The sequence below is a fragment of the Lissotriton helveticus genome, chromosome 3_2 (genome assembly GCF_964261635.1).
Source record: "Lissotriton helveticus chromosome 3_2, aLisHel1.1, whole genome shotgun sequence".
NCBI classification, from domain to species: domain Eukaryota; kingdom Metazoa; phylum Chordata; class Amphibia; order Caudata; family Salamandridae; genus Lissotriton; species Lissotriton helveticus.
Window position 1 is genome coordinate 459,873,446 of NC_136062.1, and position 26,121 is coordinate 459,899,566.

The window sequence follows — 26,121 nt, forward strand, 5'->3', positions numbered from 1 at the left end:
ATGACCACAATGGATCAGGGAGCTAGCTGTAAAAGAAAGGCAGGCAACACAATACCAACTTTATATTTTCATTAAATGACCACAAACTACTGGGAAGTTTTAAGGATTTTATCTAGAATTCAGATTCGGAGAGCATACAGTTTACAACTAAGAGGCAATCAATAATCAAGATAACGAACAGCACGTAACCATAGAGAAAGAAAATTAGGGCAACCATTTGTAAGTCTAAATGAAGATAAGAACAAATGAAATATTCTAAGCAGATTTGGGAATGATAACTCTAAATGGGGAAAACTTAGGCACGAACTAGAATTTTACTACTGGGGAAATACTTCAAGAGTGGATAAAAAGATTGGAAATCCTATACATCTATAGGAGGGGGAAAATTGGAAGACGCTATAGTTCTAGCAACATTACTTCAAATCAGCTTACAGGAAAAAGTTATAGAACCACATCTATATTTCATAAACAGTATGGAGAGAATGTGTTCTAAAAGGAGGGGAAACATAGGAACATACTATGGAAAATAGATGTACGACTTTTCATATAGTAGATTGCGAAAGCATGGAAATTAAACGTATGCAAAGGTGTGTCTTTATTGAAGCTAAGACAGAAAATAGAAGGTGCAGTATAGAGTTTCAGCACTATATATTTACCTAGAATGGTGTGAAGACCAACCCTGGCCACGGGTCAGTTAAGGACAGGAAATACCCCAAGGAAGGACAGTCATCAATGGGACAGCAGGTGCAGAATGGACACCCCAGGACAGGACAGGAAAACCAGATTAGGATCAGGACAGGACCACCAAGGAACGACCAGCACCCGCAGTTTGGAAGCAACGCCTGCGCTCCACCCTCTCTGCAACTATCAGTCAGAACCCCGATAGGGTTAACGAACTCCCCAGCAAAGTGCTCCGCCAGCACTTAAGGTTCAGTAAAACCTCTTGAGTCTATGGTATATTTCGGACAGAGTGCTCCGCAGCGCTCTGTATTCAGTCACCTATTGAGTGCGTTGGGTCAGTGACAGGTCAGCTATTCGGACAAGTCGGACAATTTCTCTAGCTAAACCTAGACTAGTTATACTGTTTTCGGGTCAGTGTACCACCCCCCAAATGTTGCAAGTGTCAGAATCCCCAATTTCGATTGGTCCCTAAGTAGGATAAGTCAGCACACCAATCACAATTTACATCTACAAGCCTCCATTACATACTTTGGAACCGCCTATTTGAATTTGGGGTTCCCATGAGTTTTTCTACTGAATACAATGGAAAAATTACAGTTGTAACAATTGCGGTACAGTTCAGCTCCATCCTGCTGGGTCGCAGGTCACGTTCTCAGGAGCATCTTGACTGTGGCTGCCAGCTGGCTGTGTTCCACTGTTCAAGGTTGCCTTCTCTCTGCCAGGGTGACATGCGCAGTAGAGACTCTCAAGATGGTTCGCGTATCCCTCAGATCCCCAATATCGCGGTACATGAAAAGTAAGCGAAAACAAATTAAAACATAGAAATAAATTAATTCACTGTATACAATGAATAGCTACTCTATACCCCTTACCCTTTAATATACTATTGCGTGAATGATTAGTGCAAACAGACAACAACATGAAACATCCGCGCAAGCTTCACCATGTGAGTACACAGACAACCATTTTAGGAGCAAGTGCGCAGGCGCAGAGATTCCCACCAAAACTGCAAGTACGTCATCGTCACGTGAGTGTGACTAACGCATGCGCAGAAAGAAACCCGCCAAACAGCGGCCATTTTTAGGAACAAGGGTTATTGAGTTAGTAAACACATATGCAAGCATCTCTAAGATACCCAAATGTCAGAATAAAGGGAAATTAGTAAGACGAACAGGTTGAATTACGTTATTATATGTTATTCGAGGTTCATGAGTACGAGCAAGTGGCGTAACGTGCGAATTCTTGCTCCATCAACCCCCCTTCTAAAAAAAACCCTCTGCAGATGCAAATGACCTCAATAACTTCCGCCCCATCACCAATCTCCCTTTTCTATCAAAGATCACAGAAAAATGTGTTGCAAAACAACTTTCTTAACACATTATGGACAATAATCTCCTCGACATGTTCCAGTTGGGCTTTATTGAAAATTGCAGCACTGAAACAGCCCTGCTGCAAATAATCGATGATGCGCTGCATAGTCTCGATTCGGGGGAATCGTGCCGTCTGATTCTTCTTGACCTCTCTGCAGCTTTTGACACTGTTAATCACAACACCCTCCTTAACATTCTTCAACTGAGAATGGGCGTGGAAGGCACAGTACTTAAATGGTTTGCCTCTTGCCTCTCGGACAGATCCCAAATGATCAATATTGCGAACAGTCTCTCGTCTCCACTGGTGGCTGGTCAAGGCATCCCTCAAGGTTCTATCCTTGCTCCCACTCTGTTTAATCTCTATCTGGAACCATTAGGGAACCTCCTAAGCAAATCTTGAATCCTCTATCATCTCTATGCGGATGACACCCAAATCTACCTTAAGGTGTCTTCCGCTCATGATCTCTCACTACTCAGCTCTACTCTCAACGCTATTCACAACTGGATGTTAGTTCACCAACTCATTCTCAATCTCTCCAAAACGGAATTCCTCCTCTTATCTAACTCTCTCACCGCCTCCTGTTCCATCCTGGATGGATCAGTTGAATCTACTCAACAGTAAACCCATCATTGTGGACTGCGCTAAATCATTAGGTGTCATACTTGACAAAAGACTCAACCTAATCTCACACATCAATTCCATGGCCAAGAGCGCACGTTATTCAGCTGCGCCTCTTATGGGAGATTCGTCGGTTCTTCCCGGAGAATGACCTAAAAACCTTGGTGCAATCACTAGTTCTCTCCAGACTGGATTTTTGTAATTCTCTTCTGACTGGCCTTCCCAAATCTCACCTCTCCTCCCTCAAATCCATCCTCCATTCAGCAGCTCGCTTAATTTCAGGGTCCAAACGAAGTGACCACATCACCCCTATCCTGTCTTCTCTCCGATGGCTTCCCATCGAGGCTAGAGCGATCTACAAAACGGCTTGCATCACCCAAAAAGCCTTGCACTCTTTTTCGGAATGCGGAAAAGTTCCTTCTTGAACCCCCATCCTTCAAAAGGGCAAAAATTGAGGGCGCAATCGTCCTCAGGTAATGCGGTGAGAATCTGGAACTCGCTTCCTCCTTCGCTCCGTGCCATCTCCTCCATCCAGATCTTCAAAGCGGACCTCAAATCTCTATTATTCCAAAGACACTTTTAGAGTAATTCCCTCCTTCTCAGACCCCGCCAGGAAGTTCTTTAGTCAGTGTAAATTTGTCACATATATTTTATATTTTTGTTTGTACATTCTGTGCTTGAGATTGTGTGCCTTTTGCCTGCGTTGCTTCTATTCTATGGCATGCTATTTATGTTTGTTCCCTTCCTGTAACATTTCGCTCATGTAAGGTAATTAGTTCTATTGTACAGTGCTCTGATACCTTTGGGTAAAGTCCGCGCTTTATAAAAATGCATTAAATAAAAAAAATCCTAGAAGGGGCACTCCGAGACAGCAGAGCCATCGCTGTGACGTCACGGAACAGCAGCTGAGAATGTGACACCACAGACTCGTTACGTGCCTTCCGGGCTGGGGCCTCCGCAGCGGGTACTGGGCCAGCGAGGGGCGCTGCAGCGGGCACCAGGCCAGCCAGGGGGCGCTGCGGAGGCAGGGGCGCTGTCCTGGAGCGTGCGCACGGGCAGACGTCATAGGTCGGATACGTGGGATAACTAGTAGGAACCGCGCGCCGCTCGTGTGTAACGGAGGGGGCGTAACCCGGAAGTGAAGCCTCCCCAGTGCTAGGGATTGAAGGGTTAAAGATGTAAAGCCGGTGTCAGTTGACGGTGGGCTGTTCATGACCCCCCCATCCACTCTCTCCAGTCTGGAGGGGGGACGAGGGTGGTGTGGATGATGAGCCGCCTCTTCCCCTGTGAGGCCCCTCTCGTGGGGTAGCCCGGGGCGGAACCCTCGCCCGCCCCCGCAGTCAGCTGTCAGCCCGGTGGAGGTGGGACTCCGCCGCCCCCCCCCCCCCCCGTACATGTCACTTCCTGTAAGATGGAGTCCGGGACTGGCGGCGGACGGAGCTCGGGCCGGCGGAGCTGAGGGCCCGCGGCCCGTACCCCGGCCCGAGAGGAGGGGAGCGGGGGAGGCCGGGGTACAGACCCCACCCCCCGCGCTCTGCGCCCGCAGAGGGGACCGGACCCCGCCCAGAGGAAGGTGAGTGTCCAGGTGGCATCAGATGGGATGGCAGGAGGGGGGCTCGGGGTTGGAAAGGGGTCACTCAAGGGCCTAAAGTGTAGGTGGGGGCCCTCCCCAGGGGTGGCAGTACTGAAGGGCCAGGAGATGTAGAGAGATCCTGCACAGGGGTGTCAGTACTGAAGGGGCTGCACAGTGGTGTCAGTACTGAAGGGCCAGGAGATGTAGAGAGATCCTGCACAGGGGTGGCAGTACTGAAGGTCTCCCCCAGGGGTGACAGCACTGAAGGTACTGCACAGGGGTGGCAGAAAGTACTGAGAGGCCTGCAGAGGAGGAGTGGGGTCCTAAATGGGGATGTTGGTACTAAAGACTTGCATAGTGATGTTGATTAGAGCTCTGCACAGAGGTGTCAGTACAGAAGGTCCTGGAGAGATCCTGCACAGGGGCATCATGCTGAAGGATCTTCAAGGGGGTGTCAGTACTGAAAGGCCTGCGGAGGTGGATAAGTCCTGCATAGGGGTGTCAAAGATCCTGCATAAAGGTGTTAGTACTGAACGTCCTGTAAATGTGCAGGGGTCCCGTGTAGGAGATGCTAATATTGAAGGTCCTTTATGAGGCCTTTAAAAGTCATAAAAGTTACTAGACCTGCAGGTCTAGTAACTTGAATAATCTACTCCTCCTAACTGTAATGTACCTGACACAGTGAACTGGTCTGAAATTGTGATTCTAGGCAAATATTTTATTTTAAAGAGCCGCCTTTTTTTCTTTATTATCGCATACGAGTGCACCTTCAAAATTGTAAGTTCTCCATTCCTACCGTACAAAAAAAATCCTATTTGGTTTTATTTAATGACAAAACGTTTACTCATGCACAATAAGAATCCAGCCCACATATAGCGTGCACATGATCCTTGCCTCTTAGATCTCTAATAACATTGCCATCAGGGCAGGAACAGTAATGTTTTTCAGTGCGTCTTTAAAAACTCACTTATAATAAATATATTACTAAAGCATGAGGAGGTAGTGCACGGTCATTAACAGATAGAAGTTTTACTTATAAAACTATATAATGTATAACCAATAATCAGTGGAAATTGGGTTTCAGCAACGTAATTATCATTTGCACATCACCAAGTAATGTGTTCTGATTTCTTTTTATCCTTTTAAAAGATTTTTTGTCATCACACAGAATTCCAAAACATAAGGGCTTTCATGACTACTGAAACTGCAGATGCAAACTGATTTTTTACCTGTCTCTAAATACAGAAGAAATATGACAAGATAAAAAAGAAAGATTTAAAGGCATCTTGAATGGTCCTTCACTTTGTGAGTGAACCGAACACCTGTTTGTTAGCAACACAGAAGGGGCAAGTAAGCCCTAAATATAGTTCTGCCTGATAACATCTTACTCTCTATAGTGAGTAGATTTGTCAAGGCCTGTTCATAGGGGCAGTCAGCATTGAAAGGCTTGCAGAGGTAGGTGGGGGTTTTTGCACGGGGGTACAGTACTGAAGGTCCTGCAAAAACTGAGGGGTTCCTGCAAAGGGGGTGCTAGTGCTGAATGTTCTTCAAATGTTGAGGGAGTTCCGCTGAGAGGATTCTGTACTGTAGGTCTTGCATAGGGGTGTCAGTACTAAAATGTTTGCTGAGGTGGATAGGGTCTAGCATAAGGGGAGTCAGTACAGCAATTTCTGCAAAGGCATAGTGGAGTACTGAAGGTCCTGCATAGAGAATGCTAGAATTTAAAGTCTGGTAAAGGTGCTGGGCCTCTGCATAACGTGCGGTAATAGTGAGTGGATCCTGCGTAGGGGTTATCAAAACTGAAGGTCCTACAGAAGCAGTTTTGCACACAGGTGTCATTACTGAATGTGCCACAAAGGTGAAGGGGGGTGCTGCATAGAGGTTATCAGTACTGAAGGCTCCGCAAAGGTGCAGGTGGTCCTGCAAAGTGGGGAATCTGTACTTAAATGAGGTACAGGCAACGCTGAAGGTTCTGCATTGGAGTTAGATGGCAATGCATCGTTAGCTAGAGAGCATTAGTGAACATACTTCAGTACTGAACGTCCTGTAGACGGGGCTGAGACTATGTTAGACAAAAGAGAGAGGTGGCTCACTCGGTCCCTGGGGGCTGAGCCTTGTCTAAGGAAAGCAAGAAGAGTTCCTCTTGACTTACGTTTACAGATATATATTCACAACAGCTAAATCTTGCATCTCACATCTTTATCAGAATTGAACATTCATTCTTCCCTCATTCAGACGTCCCTTTAAGGTTTCACCTACTGTGGCATAAATCTAAGACCAAACTGAAAAGTAGTGCTAGTATATATTTTTTTATAAAAAATGTACTTGCTTCTGTACAGATATTAAAAAGCTCCTTCATAAATTTTCTTGAAGGATACTATTGAAATTAAAAACATACAGTGTGTAAACAAAAAACATTAATTAAAAACATTCGTAATTCAAACACAAGACTCTATGACCTCAACAACACCATCGTAATATACAGTTGTGGTAAAAAATGGGATCCAAATCAAATATGTAATATAAGGATAATTTCGGTAAAAAGTATATTTTCTTTTATCCTGAAATCCCTTAAGGTTTGGATTCTTTAAAAAGTGCGTCAACGAGTTTCGGTGGTGTCAGCACTCATTACCCAACCATCTTCTTCAGGACTAGCAGTTATAGACAAAGGGTCAATTTTCCATTGTTGCGACAGATTAATCGTATAATAGGAGAGATGATTGCCTCTTAGTATGTACCTTATTTGCTTTTGTGGGATGTTTTCCACTTGGTGGTCCACTTTCTATATCTTTTGATTATTGGAGGAGGCACATAAAGCTGTCATTGATTCCGAAGCCAATTCAATTGCTCAAATAAAAAAAAAAACTTCCTCTCCTGTACGTCTCGTAGAGTTCTTTTCTGGTAACATAGGGGGTATTACCCTTGATTAAACTGTTGTTCTTTAAATAGATTTTTCATCTTCTGCAGAGACTCAACCACCCAAAGACTTCTGCAACGTCTTTATCTGGGAATACACTGGAATTCCTCAATTCTAGGTTTCCTGGTGTTGTCTGTCCCCTCACGCCCGTATATAGCTTGCTGGTGTTCTGCATGACGGGGCTGAGACTACACCTAAGGCTCTAGGGTGGAACAGGTTATGGCCTAGGGGTGTCAGTCCTGAAGATTCACATGCAAAGGTGAAGAGGATCCTTCTTAGGGTGTTTCATACTACCTACAGACCTTTGGCAATGCTGAGCCGTTCTCGAAGGCCCTGAGTTAGAGGGATACTGCATGGATGGTGTCAGTACTGCAAGCCCTGTCAAGGTGGAGGGATTGGGCTATGCTAAAGGTGTTTATTAATAATCACTGTCAGGACTAGCCTATTTGTGAAGTGTTTTTGTTGGACTCAAAGCAGTATGGCGAGGTATTAACCATTAGGTTTGTTCAAGTATACCCTCACCCACCAACCTAGTTGGTGGCATGCTACATCATCGGGCCCACCCAATGACACCGAGTGTGTCCCGGGTGTGCTTCAACGCCTGGATACAGTGAAGCAGGTATGTTGCTGAGTGTGCAGTGTAGTGACGTAAATGTAAGTAGTAAATAAAACAAGCATTTGCAATGCAATCGGTCTTGCATTTACGCGAGTCTGAGCTATTGACATTGCAAATGACAATGCCTTTTACTTTTGTTTTCGTTTTTAAAATCTAAATAAAATGCATTGTCATGTACTATGCCAACAGCTCAAACTTGTAGAAATGCGAGACCTATTGCATTGCAAATGCTTGTTATCTATGTGTTGATTTTTAAAACATAAATAAAAGGTATTTAACAATGCCAATAGCTTAAAATCTCGCAAATGCGAGACCTATTGCATTGCAAATGCTTGTTTCCATCATTTACAAAAATGTGTTTTCATGGCTACTGAAATATATTTGTCAATGTTTGTACAATTCATTTACAAGCTGTTTAAAGTTTGTGTTAGAAAAAAAGCCAGACATTATACAGCCTTTTGTTTCACACTCTTTATACAGCACGATTGTCAGACAGTACAGTTTGCAAAATTCCCTAACTTTGCAGTCAGAGAAAGAAAAGTAAACACCAACCAACAGGATAAAAGAGGCAGTAAATTAAGAGGACATAAGATGTTATTTGACCTTGTTCTCGGAACTTAGAGCAAAGGTGAGAAGATAAAAACAAGATGTAAAGGCATCTTTATTGCTCATTCACTTTCCAAGTGAACAGAACACCTGTTCTTTATCAGCTGCAAGAACGGGCCAGAAGGCCCTAAAAATAGGTCGCCCTGATAAATTCTGACTTGTGATAGGGAGGTGGTGAGTTGATTTTTAAGGCCCATTGAGTCCTGTTATTTGTAAAGTAAATCATTTTTACTTTAACAAAAATCTATATATAAATGATTTTCTCTTAAAATGACTTGCCAAATATTGTCCAGCATTTATATACTTTTCTGAGTCAGCTGTTTCACTACTTTACTTCTGCTTCATTCCTAATGTTAGATCTGCTGGTTTCTTTTCTCAGTTAGCCTTCCCACCTCTCCTTCTCACGTAGAACTTGTGTGCCATTTTTGTTCTTTTATGTTGCTGGTTGTATGATCTGTTATGGTCCTTTGTTACTGTTGTTAATTTGTGCCACTGAGGCCCTAATACAATGTTGCTCGTTGCATGTGTTATTGTGATCCTTCTGTGACACTGGTTTTGTGCACCATTGTGTTTCTTCTTCAGTGTTGCTGATTATTTGTACCTGGTGGTATCTGAGTTGCCTTTTTGGCATTGTATTGCAGTTACTTTACAGTGCCCTCCCTTATGATAATTTGAAGTTTCTCTCTTTGAGTCTCGGGTGTCCTGTTAAATGCCTGTGATACTGCAAGGTTATGCTGCACACTATCTAGAGGGACACCAAATATCAGCATGTGGTACTGCAGGCTTGTGCTGCTGGTCACTGTGGTTCTGGCTTTAATGTGCTAAGGCACGCACATATTATTCATTCAGTCCTGTCTGTTCACGCTTTACCACATTAAAGCCAGGCCTATTGGCTTTGATAATTTGTTCTTCTCTTTTCTTTCCTTTGCAGTTTGTAGAGAATTGTGTGTCCCTATTGTCTTTGTAAGCTGAGCAGCAAGGGAAAAAGAACCTCTCAGCCTCTGCTTCGACCAGGTCTCAGTCTTAACAGATTGTGCTCTTCCTGGTTTCTTATTATGCCCTGGTAGGGGGGCATGATATTGCTGTACATAAAAACATTTTGTAAACCAATAATACTGGACAGCTTTGAGAGTGAGAGGAATCCTGTAGTGAACAGATACATTAAATATAAACCCACAGGTGTGTTCAAGCCTTTTAATAGGAAGGGTTTGAAGAACTGGCAACACCCTCCAGATGAGTTGCAGTGCACTGATTATAATTCATGCAGCATTCCTAGAGGCACCTTGATGGTTTCAGGCCTTAAAGCAGCTGCAATTGTGGGAATAGCATTCCCTGGAGGTGTACGTGCACGTCTGTGTGCAGTGTTGGGTTTCTGATCTGTAGTGTGTAGTAATGGTGGAGGTTCCCTCTCTTTGTTATGGTACATGTAAACTCTTTACTGTTGATTCACTGTGGTCCAGATTAACATTGTTCATTGATGGAAGAGGTGCTTCAATAAACTTTTTATGAAGCATGACAGCGTAGCAGGTTGCCAACATCCCTTAATCTCTGTGTTACATACATCCCTCACCTTTGTCTTGTGCTACATATGATTAGATGGTGGATATTGTGATACACACAGTGGTATTCACTATCGATGATGGGACAATTCACTTAACATGTTACATAATTGTTCTATTGGCTTTTCCAGCTGTCTGTTAACCACCTCCTGCAAAGTGTATGGTTGTGTAGTGTGTTTGCATTCTTGGGTTGCATCTTGGTTCTCCTTAGATCTTTTGTAAGCCTAAGTTTCACAGTTCATGTATGTATGTATTGGTACTTATGAGGCACATACCTTGCTAGGAAGTAACGAAGGCTGTACATTACAGAGCCCCTCTTAGATCATCCACATCAAGTCTGGAATTGCACAATACATATTTGGGCACCAGGAGGTTAAGTGATTTGTTCAGAATCACATGCTGTTGTGTAAAGCACCAATACCGGGGTTCGGATCTGGGTGCCCAGGTTTCAAAGACTGCAGCTCTAATCGCTAGGTCACATCCCCCTTTCCTAATGTACCTTCAGTCTTACTTTTGCTACCAGTCCAGCGTTGATGTAACACGTTATTGGAGGGTAAGGCAGCAGTTTTTTGTTCCAAGGTGCCAGATTGATCTGTGACAGCCATAATCACAGATACCTAAACCAGAATGTGTCAGTCTGTGTTTATAATTACTAGTATGTGCCCTCCTTCCCCTTGTTTTTCTGAAGAAGTAAGGTTCTTATAATGAACCAATAATGTTCCCACATTTCAATATACTTTATCAATTAATCAGTATTGTAAAGCACGACTTATCACCCTTGGGGGTATCCAGGCGCTAACGAGTGGGGAGCCTTTAGTTAAAGAGTCTGGTCTAGAGTCCCTGCCTGAAGTCATGGAGTGAAGGGGAGGTTCGGTGGTAAAGCGAGACGTTGTTCCAGGATTTGATGCTGAGGTAAGAGAAGAAGTGACCTCCGCTACAGTGCCGCTGGACGTGGAGGACATGTGTCAGGGCTGGTTGGTTGGTGGAAAGTCAGGTGATGGTTGATGTAGGAGGATCTGGCGTTGTGGAGGGTCTTCTAGGCGTGGATCAGCATCTTGAACTGGCATTTCTTCTGGAGGGAGCCAGTGGAGGTTTCTGCGGTGTGGGGGTAATGCTTCTCTGTTTGGGCAAGTTGAGGATGAATCTGGCTTCAGTGTTCTCTATAGTCTGTAGTCGTTTGAGGAGATTGGAGATTGTACCGGCGTATAGTGCGTTTCTGTAGTCCACTCAGCTGACTGGGCTTGAGTCACTGTTTTCTTGGTGTTGACTGGGATCCAGCTGAAAATGTTTCAGAGGGTGTGGAAGCAGGAGAAGCCTACTGCGTTGACCTGGTCCTTCACGGAGATTCGCTGTCCAGGATGATGCAGAGGTCGTGGGAACGGTTGGTAGGGGTAGTTGAGGATCTGAGCGCAGTGGACCCATCATGTGTCATCCCATGGAGAGGTGTTCTTACCGAAGATGAGCACTTCTGTCTTGTCTATGTTCATCTTCAGAATGTTGGATCTCATCCAGTTGGCGATGTTGGTCATGGCATTCTGGAAGGTGACTCTGGTTGTGGTGGTGTCTTCCGTGAGAGATAGGATTAGTTGGGTGTCGTTGGCATATGAGATGTTGTTGAGTCCGAGGGTGCTGGCAGCGTTGGCCAGTGGTCCCATGTAGGCGTTGAAACTACTGCAGATGATGCCTCTTGGGTTCAGTGGCGAAAGGCGGTATACAGATTTCCTGAGTGTATCCTGTAGGGAGGGAGGTGATCCACTTGGGGGTGTTTCTTCTGATACCGATGTGGTGGAGTCTGGTGATGAGAGTGTGGTGGGAGATTGTGTCGAAGGCTGCTGAGAGGTCGAGGAGTATCAGGGCTGTAGTCTCGTTGAGGATGGAACTGATATTGGTTGCGGCTATTAAGGTGGTCTCTGTGCTTATTCACCAATTTAGTTATAAAAGGAACAATAAAAACATTGACAGACCAAATAGTCTTTAAGCTATCAGCAAGACTATCTCAACTGACTGTTCCTAAAAGCCTTTTGCCTTGAAAACACCTACCAACAGTACAAAATGCGTGTTGGCTGTGATGCAGTGTACAATGCAAATACTGTTACAGCTGCAATCGTGATTGTTCTGTTGTGTGTATATATTGAACATATTGTTAGTTTCATTCATTTCCAAGGACTTTCAGGTCATACTGAAAGAAGAATTCATCAATGACCTAAGAAGACTAAGGTAATTTGTAACCCTGGGCGTAGTTCTCGAAGTAGCGCTACGTGAAGTTACACGAAGTGCACTTCGCGAACTTCACGTAGCACTACGCGAGCTGCGTAGTAGCATGTTCGCACTGTGCAAGATGCGTTATCAATGATTGCACAGTGCGGACAAGCATCCGGCACTGTGCAATCATTGAAAACTGCATCTTGCACAGTTCGAGCTGTAGTTTTCTGCCGCTCGAGTAGATTTTTACTTGAGCGGCAGCTTTCTCAACCCGGACTGGGAGTTTCTCATCGCGAGTGGTCGCGAGCATGCGCGACCACTTTCAATGAGAAACCTGACCTCCCCGTGTTGAGAGTCTCGCCAGGATGTCATTTTGCTTGCTCACGGTCGCTAACATGACGTTGAGGAACGCGAACAAGCAAAAAATGACCGCTACGCGTGTTCGCACTGTGCTACGTGCAGCTCGCGTAGTGCGAAGTTGCGCAAACTTCGCAAACTACGCGAGCGTAGCGTAGTGCTTCGCCCCGGGTAAGTAATTTGCTGACGTATATACAGTGTTGCACTTCTGACAATTGGGGATTAGGTTGTACAAGAACTTTAATGTATGAATTGTTAAACCTGCCTCAGGATCGTTACTGTGACCAACCTTTGCTGTACGGAGGGCCTGGTATGAAAGCATTCCCCTACTGTCTCTCAGTAACCTTATGTTACATTATATGGATGTGCCTCTTGTGACTATTGCAGATATGACTTGGATATTAACAAAATTAGGTAACAGGGTAAAGATCATACGAAGTGCAGATAAGGGTGGCAACATTGTTATGAATCGCAGTGACTACAATCATGAAGTATTATCCCAATTAGGAGATGGTAAATACCATGAGAAAATAAACACTAATCCTTTGGAAATGGTAAAGAACAAAATCAACAAGAGACTTAAAGAATGGTATGATAGTTGTCTATTAGATTTTGATGAATACCTATATCTTAAAATCCAATCACCCAGGGCACCCTGTATGTACTGCCTACCAAAAATACATAAAAATCGATGTAACCCTCCAGGCAGACCGATAATTTCGGGTATAGGTGGACCAATGGAAAGATTATCACAATTTGTTGATTCATACTTAAGTCCGTTTGTTCAGAACTTACCATCTCATATTGATGACACGAAACATGTGCTTAACATCATGAATGATATAGTTTGGGATGATGACATGATTATGGCTTCACTGGATGTAGTCAAACATTGATCATGAATTGGGAATTCAAGCAATTGAGAGTTTTCTTAACAATAGACCCATTGAGTATCTGGATCACACATCAATGTTACTTGAAATGACAAGGATAGTATTGGAGAATAACTATTTCTTATTTGAATCTACCTGGTACAAACAAAAACTTGGTACAGCAATGGGGTCCAAATTTGCTCCATCCTTCGCGAACCTCTTTATGGGGAGACTGGAGGCGGAGTGGATTTGGGGCCCCAAAGGACAACAATGGATAGATCATATCTATTTCTGGGGTAGATTCATTGATGACTGCTTACTATTTTGGAGAGGTACTTCAGAGGAGTTGGAATCTTTCTTTATGTATCTTAATACTAACCATTTAAACATGACATTTACTACCCATTATGACAGAAAGAAATTGACTTTTTTGGATATCCAACTTTTTGTGGAAGATAACAAATTATGCAGTCGAATGTTTGGCAAAGAAACTAGCTGCAATGCCTTATTGCGAGCTGATAGCTGCCATCCTAAAAGTCAAATTAATTCTATCCCCTATGGGGAAATGATTAGAGCAAGGAGGAATTGCTCCAAGGATGTTGATTTTCATGCGAATATACAGGATATGGAAAATAGATTTAAAAACAGAGGATACACTAGTGATGTGATTAAGAAAGCAACTAATAAAGTTTTGAAACTACAGAGATATTACATTAAAACCAAAAATTAAGAATGATGTATCCAAAAAAGTCAAAGTAAGAATGATTACTAATTTTGCTAAAGGGAGTCACAAATTTTATAACATTATGCGTAAATATTGGCACATGTTGTGCGCTGATAAGGATCTGAAACCTTTTCTAACGGATAAACCAAGTGTGACATACCGAAAAGGGATGACTATTGCTAATCTTGTGAGTCCAAGTTACCCTAAACCTATAATACCGACGAGTCAAAGTGACTGGCTACGGTTAAGACAAAAGGGCTTCTATTACTGTGGGAGTTGTAGCTCTTGTTGGTGGGCGGTGAAAAAAATACACAAGTTTGAAAATAATGATACTGGTACCTTCTACATAGATACTTTTATTAATTGTGAATCGACATTTGTGATTTATGTAATTGCCTGCATATGTGGGAAGATTTATGTAGGAAGTACAGTGAGAAGGCTTAAAGACCGTATGGTGGAACACTACAGAGCCCTGAAAAATGGAGATACCAGGTACCCTATAGCCTCACATATGATCCAAAATATGAATGATTCTATAAATCATACATTTTTCTACCATGGTATTGAACAAGTGTCTATGGACAAACGTGGAGGCAATAGGTTGCTAAAACTGAGACAAAGCGAGGCTAAATGGATTATGGTCCTTCGAGCTGTAGAAGAGGGACTCAATGTTGATACAGAACTGCAGTATTTCTTAGGGGAACAGTAACATCTTGGACTTTGATACCAAACTTAACTTGTGAACAATGTAAATAGTATTCTCTGTTTTTATGCTTAGTTGTAACTTTTGAAATGCTTTTCTGAATAATAAGTGAAATACGGATTCTTCTCATGCTTATGCCATGTCCTTATGTATCTGGATCGAGATGCTAGAATTACATTGTGATGTCATCCATTTGAATTGAGACGTACTTATACATTACGATGTAATTTGTTTCATTCTATATGTTAACTAAGAATAAATTAATGGCGTGATGAGGGGCGCCCATTGGCTTGACATTGACTCTTGTGCCCTTCAAGAAAGCAAGAACATAATATACAGTAAATGATAGAAAATTTTAGGTAAAAGAACAGGAACATTATAGCCTTAATGGACTACATATCGGTGTTTTAATCAGTTAGACATATTTAGGTGAAATAATACGATTTAGCCCGAGTATCAAAGTCTAGTCGGACACATGATATATATTTGAGTTCAAATTATTTGGACATGAGATACATAGATAGGATTAGAAGAAAGATCGGTAACAATGATCTTGAGCCTCTATATCTCATAGATACTTTGCCCATTCCAAGATGGCGGCGAAAACGAAAGTCGGAAAAGTGAGTTATACTAATAGAGATTCAAAGTTATACTTTTTTGGCAATTTTAAGTTGATTATGGTTATATTACATTCTGAATATTATTTAGAACCTGGAACATAATCTTATATATAAGTTTACGTAAAATCGGAAAAATGTTAATAAATATGATGAATTGCAGCTTAATATAGGTAGATAGATTTAGATTGAGATTACTCAAAATTACTTTATCGATAAGACATTTATGCTCATATGATCGGTCTGATGAGATTACGATCTGAGTATACTTATACAACATGGTGGCCGTAACAGACGCCAGTCTGCTGAACACGGTAGGACTGAGATGAGAAACCCGAAGATGCTATGATTGAGCCTAGAAACCGGGTGAGAGATTGTTCGTAATAATTTAATGTTTGGCAAAATAATGAGAGAGGCATAGACTTATGTGGTGTCCTATTGTTATTAGATACTGGACTTTGATATTGGGACGACGAACTGAATGGATATAAATTTGGCATTCGGGTGTTGAAAACGACATAAGGTAAAACACTCTTCAGAATTATGACGTTTGTGTTCACTACCAGGGTGAATAGTTGTTGTTTTTTTTGTTATATTTTTGTTAGATAATTCTACTACAATTACAGAACAGTAATAATAATTGTGGTATAGAACTAAACACTAGAACAGGATGAATCAAGAGGTGTTCTTTTCTTGTTGGGCTCAAGTTGTTGGGTCGGGACTGAGAGTTCCCTTATGTCATTCCAGATTTAATTTCTACATTTATGAATTTCGACTATATAAAAACGACATCTACTCAATATAGGTAAATATTATTTATATACTTATGAATTTGGCTAAAAATCTGAATGTTTTGTGAAATAAATTTTGACACCGGGAGTCACGCTATTGATACTGGATGTGCTTTACTTGTCACCAACTTAGGGATCTTTGTCTTTATTTTTTCACTTAGGTGGTGATTAGACTTAAATGTTTAAACAATTTTCTGATAGTTACTTAAAATTATTTATATTTATTGAAGAAGCTGTGTTATATATATTTCTTGTATTGTTTTTGGCATGCAGCCCTGAGGAAGTTGTCTTGGCATATGATTGATGCCCGACGAAACACGTGTTGGCTGCAGAATTTGTTTGTGATTTGGAAATAAAAGGACCTACATCACGTACCTTGGTGTTTTGATTTGGAAATGGACTGAAATCATCGCATGTACTTTAAGACTTTGGTGTTTGAATCTAATTTGTATGAAGATGGACTTGCAACTCTAATGACTTTGGATTGAATTATGGAATCAGGACACTTTCAATTTTGAGTGCTCGGCAAGAAATTTGAAAATGAACTGGATATTATCCGGTGGCAAAGCCTGTAAGAGTCATGGACTCAGCACACTGTTCAAGGTATCTCCACGGTGGCAGCTCAAGGGTCAGAGTAAGAATATTCTCCGTGGGAAGTAGTAATGGGGAATGGTTGGGTTTGTGTTTAGTGTATACTTGAAAATAGGTGACTACAAAATGAAGCAGTCCCTTTTTTTTCATCTTTTTATTTTCCAATTTTTTTTTTTTTTTTTAGAAAGTGGTAGCAACTTTAGGTCAAAGCTGATAGGGGCTGAAACAACACAAGGGTCCTGAAGCAACGTGGAAGGTACGATGGTGGTAAGCAACACAAGGGGTGCTGGGGGACCAATGTGATTGGTGGGGGAAATAAGCAAACAGACAAGGAAGAGAGAGAGAGAGAGAGCGAGAGAGAGAGCATTTAGATCTGGATGGTGGCTGGTGTTAGAAGCATGTGGGAAAGAAAGCAACACAGGTAAGGGAGCACAAAGAGCAACTGTATCATGGAAAGTCTGGCAGGAAAGTACACAGGCGAAAGTGCAATGCAGAAAGGGGAAGAGAAGCACACTAAGGAGTCGACTGGAAAACACATGCACTCTGATAGAGTTCCTAAACTAATAGAAAAAATTTGCGCCTTAAAAAGCGTGCTGTGTAAACATGCTATAATGCATCCATACTCCTGGGCGAGAGACCGACCCAAGAAGAGGAAGGAAAGCTCACAAATACGCAAACAAATGACTGCTGATGAAACCAAACTGTGCTAGGAGGAACAGTTTCACATCCTTTAGTCTCTTGAGTAGAACTGATACCAGACCTTTTGTTTTTCTGGTTGTAGGAAAGTGCCCTTTTTCTTTAGTCAGCCCCACACTTTCTTCTCCAATGCCGATGGTTTTTGAATCGCAGTGCACTGAGCCTGCTTAACAGGCCTCAGTTCTCTCTCCTGAAAACATGGTGCATGTGAATTGCTAACCCTGATTGGCAAGGACTTTAAACCCCCTTGTAAGTCCCTCAAAGTTTGGCTCCTTGAGGGGTTTCTCCCAGCCTTCCATCACCAAACTTAAGGGACCACTTACATGATGGCCAAACAGAAGTTCAAAGGGGCTGACACCAACCCCCTTCTGAGGCCCCTCGCTGTAAGGAAACAAGAGGCAAACTATCAGGATCTCATCTCCTTCTGAGTTTTTCAGGGAGGACCATTATCATGCCATTAATGGATTTGTTAAATCTCTCAACTAACCCATTTGCCTGAGGGTGATAGTAGGTAGGGAACTTGTAGCTCACACCATATTCATTCCACATAGCTTGTAGGTATGCAGACATGAAATTGGTCCCTCTATCAGAATTCACTTCTCTTTAGGAAACCCCACTCCATTAAGAATGCCCTTTGCCACTGCAGAGACCGTGACAGACCTGAGGGGAATTGCCTCTTGGTACCTAGTAGCATGGTCAACTACAGCTAGAAACCTATTCCCAGATGTAGTTTGAGAGTCAAGGGGATCCTCTCAAAGGGAGTCCCAAACTGCTGGAAGTGGAATTAAGAGAACCTTTGCTTGTCCACCTGTTTGGACACTGGCCTAACAGTTGAGATTGAAGCAACAGAACCCCTTCACTTTTTTCAGATATCTGGGGCAAAAAAATGAGCAATTAACCTGTCCCAGGTATTGATGGTCCAAATGTCCAGCCACTGTGGTGTCCTGGGCTAAGGTTAAAATGAACTCTCTGTACATTTGGGGACCATCGCTCTCCTGGCTGCCCCGGGTTTGGGGGTCTGTGGCCTCAGTGTACAGGAGCTCATCTTCCCAATTGAACCTGTGGGAGCCCTATTCTTGCCTTTCAGCCTGCTGCCTATGGCCTTCAAGAGTAGTGCAAGTCTTTTGCCCTTTGCATAGGTCTTCTCTGGAGGGTCTCAGACTCCCTCAGATACATTACCCTCCTCCGGCACCAGGCATCTGTATCCCGCAGAGTCTCTACCTCAGTACCATTGGTCTTTGGCCTTTGCCTGTACTTGTCCGTGCTTGGATGTAAGACATCCAGGGCTTCAATGTCCACCCCACCCAAGGAAACGAAGACAGCCTCTGTGTAACCACTTCCTCCCCCACTCCAATGCTAGTCAATAAACCATTGGGGTACTTTTTGGAGCTTGCTGAGTGTCCTCTGTTGAGAGAGAATTTATTGATGTTTAAGTCCAGGTCATTACAGTAATTGATTCTCGAGGAGATCAAGGCCAGAAGCACTAATTTTCGTGCTGTTAAAGGGATGTAAGGAATTTCTTTTTAAGTATCATAATATTAAAGCAGATTAATACCATTTGGTTCACCTGGAGATCGAAGGAGAGATGTTGGTCCACAATGACACGAAGATTTCTCGACGGAGGGGCCGGGTACTTCGTGCATCTGCCCAACAATTGCTGTTGCAAACCGAAGGCTTACACCAAAGATGAAGACCCCCGTTTTGTCTGCATTCAATTACAGGTAAATTACCCATCATCCAGATGAAAATTGCCTTCGTGAAGTTGTTGAAGTTGACAGCCCCGGCATGCTCATCTGTAATGGATACAATAATCTGCATGTCTTCTGCAAAGGAAAGGGTCTGTAGACCAAAAGGACGAATCCGCTTCGCTAGAGGGGAAACATGTGGATTAAACAATGTGGTGCTTAACAAGCATTCCTGAGGTTTCCCAAATTGGAGAGCAAAGGAACTTGATTTTAGCTGACCACAGTGTACAGTCTCTTGTGAATGAGCTCAGCAGATTGAACGCAGTCTCTATAAAACCTAGCCATGCTAGATGGCTAGATGGGAGTAACTAGCACTGGGACGGAGCCAACAGGATCATTGCCGCAGCCTGACCTGCATCTACCAGCACTCTAATGCTATCAACTGACAAGACCAGGGCAGTTTCAGTAATATGGCCACTACAAAAATTGAATTGTAAGGGATCCAACGGTTTGTGGTAATCGGTGAATATCATCAGCTGGCCATTCAGATGTTTCTTAAGGATTTTTGTGGGAATTGAAAGCAAGGATTTAGGACACAGTTTTTTCGAGTCTTTAGAATCCAGATTTTTCTTTTTTTTTTAAAGCGACCCAATTGCTACTTCCCGTAGATGGCTCTGTTCATAATGAAGGCCAAAGGCACATTATTATGCTAGGCAATAGATGAATAGTTGTAGGCGAGCATTGTTCAAGAGGAGACCCTGACTTATTTATTTATTTGAAAAGCTTTATAAAGCGCAAACATGCCCCTTGCGGGCATCAGAGCACTCTACACAGAGGCAGAAGCATGCATGAACTCAGAACAATTGAGGTCAACATTGTAAAACAACAAGGAGTAAACAATCAAAGTCAGATACCGGGTAGAAGGCCCTACTAGTTCAGTTTCTCATATAGTGCAAAATATTTCCCGTAACATTCAGTGAAACAATCATATATTGGCTCGTCGCAGCATAGTCGAGTAAATGACAAATCTGTAATCTGTCCACAAAGTAGTCTTCAATTCTAGTTCCGAATGGGCCCTAGAGTAAAATAAGTTTAACAATCAATCAAAAATACACAGCGAAAGATACGTTGGGGAAAAATGTCAAAGCGGTCAACACGGGGACTAGAGAAATAGTATATTAAGATGCAATTAATGTCCACTCAGGAAAAGCCATTAGGCCTGTTTCTTGAAATAGGCAGTGGAGGGATTGGTTCTCCTCTCCGTAGGAAGAGCGGTCCAAATTCTAGGTGCAAGGCCAGAGAAAGCACGTTTCTACTTACTTTTCTTTTTGAATTTAGGTGGTTTCAAGAGTAGTGTGGACGTACTTCTTAACCTCTACCGCGCTAGCGGGTTTTCCCGCTGTGCGCTGAAATTTGAAAATCGCGCTGTTTATGACAAACCCAGCTCGTCATCCGCGTAGCGCAGGTAACACCCATGACGAGCTGGCTTTGTCATCAGCGCTGAAGGGGTTAAGTTCTGACCGGATCCAGAAAGAACAAGCTTGTTCGCCAGATAGGCCAGAGTGTTGAAATGCAGGGCTTTATGTGTGAGGCAAGCTATTTTGGAAACTGATCCTGGCATCAATAGACAACCAGTTGAGCTGCAAAAGGTCAGGTGTGATACTATGGTGTTTTTTGGAGCCTGTGATGAGCCTGGCCTATGCATTGAGTGTGGCTCTGAGAGGGGCCAAGCTTGCTTTAGGAAGTCCTGCATGGGTCACCAGGCCATATGTTATGTTATGTTATATTTATTCTTATATAGCGCGCGGCTACTCAAAAAGAGTGTCCCGGCGCTTTTAATAATGAGACCTACAGCAGAATAACACAACACAGTAATAAAACACCGAAGTGAGCAGTGCAGAGAAGCAAAAAAGCGGCCTAGAGGGCAAACGGCCAAGTTTTAAGGCCCTTCCTAAAAGCAAGTAAATTAGTAGCTCCGCGGAGTGTCAGCGGCAGAGTATTCCACAACTGTGGAGCCAGCAGTCCAAAGGAGCGGCCTCCAATGCGGGCTCTCTTTACACGCGGCACAGCCGCCAGAAACAGAGATTCTGACCTAAGAGAGCGAGCCGGGTGGTAAAAGGCAAGTCTCCTTTGGAGATACTTAGCTCCCACAGCATGAAGGGCTTTATAGGCCAAAGTTAACGCCCAGTCGTGATATATTACCAGGGATTGTACTACAGGCTGTAACTCTTCTGGCGGAAGGAAAGGCTTGAGTTTCTTTATTTTGTTAAGATGAAAGTTGGCACCCCTAATGGTGGTGCTGATGTGAGTTTGCATATTAAGGTATTTGTCCAAGGTAATGGCCAATGATTTAGCGGAATCAACCACGTGAGGGGTGCAGTTAAGGGCTGTCAGTTGTTTCAGCATTCGCGGATCGGTGCAGAGTGGTTGTGTGGGGCAATCGGCAGGAATTCAGTTTTGAGGGTATTCAACAAAAGATGGGCTAACCATTATTGAGTTTGCGAGAAAGCCTCATTTAAGGTTATATTCTCCTCCAGAGAGGAGATCTTCAGGTGCAGTTGCGTGTCGCCCGCGTACATGTGGTAATGAATTTGAGAATTGTTCAGAATGACGGTGAGAGTCTCCATATAGAGGTTAACCCCTTCAGTGCTAATGACAAGGGTAACTCGTCATGGAGTTTCCATTGATTTCAATGGAAAGTGCATGCGCAGCCATAAAACACCTTAGCATCCAAGTGGTTAAAGAGCGTGGACGAGAGTGCAGACCCTTGCAGAACTCCAATCCTGACCGCAGTACTAGATGCGAGTGACTGGTTGATTTTAATCATTTGAGTGCGGTTATGTAAGAAAGAGGCAAACCACTTAAGGACCGGCCCGAGAGACCCATCCTAAGTTGAAGAAGATTAATCAAGTTCTCATGTTTGATGGTATCGAATGCAGAAGACAATTCCAGCAGGATCAGAAGACGAGGGACATTTTGATATAGGGATTTCAAAGCGTCATCCACAATGTGAGTAAGAGCAGTTTCGGTACTATGTCCTGCTCTGAAACCAGATTGATTAAGGTCAAGTATATGGTTGCATACTTCTCAGTCTGTGTTTCTGAAATGTGCAATAAAGAGGACAGCATGAGTTTGCTTACTGACTCCTCTTCACTGACCCTAGTCTGGATTCTCATGGACATCTTGTCCTGCGGGGTTATGTTTCCTCATTTGTTGATCAAATTCTGCATAGATGGTCAGGATTTTAGACCAACAATGGTGTTCCAGGTTATCACAGAGCTCTTGAGTCACCTCTAAATTGTTTGTGCTTTTAGGAGAATAAGAATCTGGAGGCCAGCCAAGCTCTGGTTTGACCAACAGTCCGCTCTGGTTGTGTACCAACCAGGACAATTGGTATGAGAGTTGGAGTCTGTGGCTCCCAAGGCAAGTCGACTGGGCCCTATCCCATCTTGGAAAAGAAAGGGGAAGTCACCTACCTGGTCGGTTTAGGCACCCCTAGGAGTCCTCACAGAGTACGCCATGTAAGTCTCTTGAAGCCACACCAAGACAGGGCTGACATGACCATGGTCACTGATAGAGGTCAAGAGGAGGAAACTGAACCCCCGCCCTGACCTAAAGTCAAATAACTCAAAAGATGGTTCAAAAGAGGGTGGTGTCTTGTCAGACTCTCTAACTGGCCAACAGCAAGCTTATTGCCGGCGAGACTTAAACCAGTTTGCTGAGCTCTTTTCCTTGACAATGGTCAGAGAACATGGTGTATTCATGATGTGGACACAGGTGACCGCTTGCCTCTTGATAACATTTATAGGCTGATCAAGTCATTGTCTTCATCAAAGTTGAAGTCCGCAAGATGTCAGAGCTTGTGGTAATAGCACCTGCTGACAGTCTCTTGGCTTTCCCAGTAGTACTGGTCCCTAAACTTCTCTCCAAGGGGGGCAAACCAGAGACTGGGTTCTGTGTGAATTACAGGGGGTGTAATTGCAGTCACTAAAACTGATGAACACCCTATTCTAAGAGCAGATGTGATAATAGACCAGTTGGTTGCTGACAAATTCTTGGTACCTTTATTTTATCATAAGGGTATTGACAAATTGGGCTCACCCAGGAAGCAGTGGAGAGATCAGCCTTTTCTACTGCTGAAAGCCACTTTCAGTTTAAAGTGATGCCTTCTGGATTGAAAAATGCACCTGCCACTTTCCAAAGGTTGGTGAATAGAGTTCTTTTAGGACTGAACAACTTTAGTGCAGCATATCTGGACGATATTGCTGTATTTAGCTCCAGCTGGGAGTATCATCTGGTCTACCTTAGGGTGATACTACAGACCCTGCAGCAAGCAGGCCTAACTATCAAGGCCAGTAAGTGCCTGATAGGGCAGAGTTCAGTTATCTACTTGGGCCACATTGTGGGTGGAGGCCAAGTGCAATGTCTCCAGACTAAATTCTACGCACTACTGGATTACGAGCATCCCAAAACTCAGACCTGAGTCAGGGCTTTCCTTGGCTTGACTGGGTACTATAGGAGGTTTGTGCAGGGGTATGGTACTATTGTGGCCCCTCTCACTGAGCTCACCACCAAAAAGCAGCCTTAGAAGATCACCTAGACCACAGGATGCCAAAAGGCCTTTCTCAGCCTGAAAGAGACTTTGTGCCCAGCACCTGTCCGGAAAGCACCAGCCTATGGAGAAGAGTTTATTGTTCAAACAGACACTTTGAAACATGAGATTGGGGTAGAGGTGTCACAAATTGCAAGTTTCAGGATCAACCAGTTGCCTTTGTTAGCAGGCGACTTCTCCCTAGAAGGCAGTGTTGGAGTGTCATGGGAGGGGTTGATAGATGACTAAGCAGGTTAAAACAAGTAGAAACAGCCCCCTTATGTAAAGATGTTTGGGACACTCGATGAAACACTAATGCACTGAAAAGTGGGAACCGAGCAAGTACAGCTTTTTAGAATACCATGACACGGTAAGCGCGCTGGGAAGTATTGCGGGAGTGAATATTTGAAGAAAGATCAAGGGACAACCTGGGTGTAAAAGGCAACTTTGTTAAAGTAACTTTGTGATAGCGAGGGTTTCATGTGTTTATTTATTTATTTTATTTTAAGGAGGTACGTATTATTTACAGAGTTGTTTGATAAGGATTAGTGTTCTGGCACGGTTGATTAATGGAAAATGATGACAGTCCATAGAGAGAGGATGTTAAATTGTATGTAGGATGTTTGAAAGAAAGTTTTTTTCAAAAATGTATTATAGGCTTTGTTTTTGCATTGCAATCAGTAATTTATTGTTAAGCTGATGGTTGTATTGATCTATTTTTTTATAGATACCCCAGACGAAGGTTTTATACCGAAATGTATTGGGTTTTTTAAAATAAAGTCGTGTTGTGCGGAAACCACTCCGGTCTACGAATATTTTTGTATGGAAATGGGTATAATAAATGGGAAAAATGAAGAACATAAAAACACAATTGGTTTATTGGATTCATTTGGCAGCAGAGATGGCTGTGCAGCTGGAGTGGGATCAGAATAGGTCCCCCATGTGTTCGTCTACCTTACAGGATTGCCACAGTGTTTCCTGTGCCAAAGCTTACAGCCTACGGCTGCTGATGCCAAGACAGGAACCTGACATCCTTCCAGGAGGTATGGACACTCATTGAGTCAGAAAGAAAGGCCTGCCTGGGCAGGAGGTTTCACCACCCTCCCTGACAGGATGGTTAGTGATGCGGCACATCAAGGCAGTCCACTTCAAAGCCTTCACCGCCTCAAATTTGCAACCAGACCTCCTCCCATAGTAGTTAAAAGCCAACCCCCTGCCCCAGGCACATTTGCAACCCAGGCAGGTTGGAAAATTAAGTAGTCCGGAGTTATTATTAGTTTCAACTAGAGTCTCTATTTTAGCTACACGTTTTAACCAGACCTCTTTTTCTAATGGTGCCTTGTTACATGATTTGCCGATCCACAATAATGTCATTAGAAGTAATTCTGCATGAAGAATATTCTTAGTAACCATTCTTATCGGGTTGCCTGTACACTCTGTGTGAGGATCTGGGTGTACTTTATGCCATGGCTGTAGGGCCTGTTCATGGAGTACACTCACAGATAACATCTTGGGTCCAGTAAGAGTTCTTTACATAGCCTTCAGCTCAACCATTTGGTAGGTATTGCACAGAGCAGCAAGGCTTAGCAAAGGAACAGTGTGTAAAGCATTTAACAGCACTAAACAGAATAAGAAAGTCTCACAACAAGAAAGAGACACCACAGCAATGAATAAAAATAAAGCATATTTTTATGAATGTTTTGTGACCTTGATCATTAAAATCCACCTGAGGGTTACGGAGATACATATTTTAGAACTTTTTATTGAAACTGCAAACAAGCATTGGCAAATGTAAAGTTTGAAAACTTTAGAAACATTTGGAAAAGTTAGAGCAAGTGTTCTGGCCCAACGTAGGTGACCAAATCCAGCAGGCATAAGGTCTAGGGGACCAGAAACAATACTTGGGATGGTTACCTGGCCACCAGAGCTTTTTTGAAGCAAATTGTAAACTTTAAAGGACAACTGCCATTGACTTCTATGGAGCGGACCTGATGCTGAGGGATGCAGGCTTAAAGATACTCAATAGATGCTCCGAATTCTGTGCGGTCCACGGGGGTGGAGTCCAGTCAAGTCCTCTATCCACAGGTCAGTGGGGGCGACTCTGTCCATGGATCTGGGGGTCCCATGAAGTCCTTTGTAGAGGGTTCCAAGGGCTGCCGATGCAGACCATGCGCTTTTACAGCGATCATTGTGCAAATCTTTGGTGGAGGCTGGTTTTCGCCTTGGGTAATGAATCTGGTCATAACCAACACTCCAGGTTCAAGCAGACACTGCAGCATCTTTTGGCTATTTCCGAATTGTCCTTTGTGGTGCCCGGAGTCCGATAGTGGCAAAACGTCTGTGGTTGCTAC

General features: G+C 43.2%; 1 protein-coding gene across 4 annotated transcripts in view; it reads left to right on the plus strand.

Moving 5' to 3' along the window:
- Window positions 1–3,769: 3,769 nt before the first annotated feature.
- PRDM11 (PR/SET domain 11) overlaps window positions 3,770–26,121 on the plus strand; it is a 236,570-nt gene continuing 214,218 nt past the window's right edge. For 2 of the 4 annotated variants that reach the window (XM_078684363.1, XM_078684367.1), the window contains exon 1: window positions 3,771–4,243. The gene's annotated coding sequence lies outside the window, so the exon portion shown is untranslated. Of the gene's footprint in view, window positions 4,244–15,864; window positions 15,940–16,163; window positions 16,222–16,480; window positions 16,811–16,982; window positions 17,055–26,121 lie in introns of those variants that run through there. The other 2 variants (XM_078684364.1, XM_078684365.1) reach the window with 2 other exon arrangements.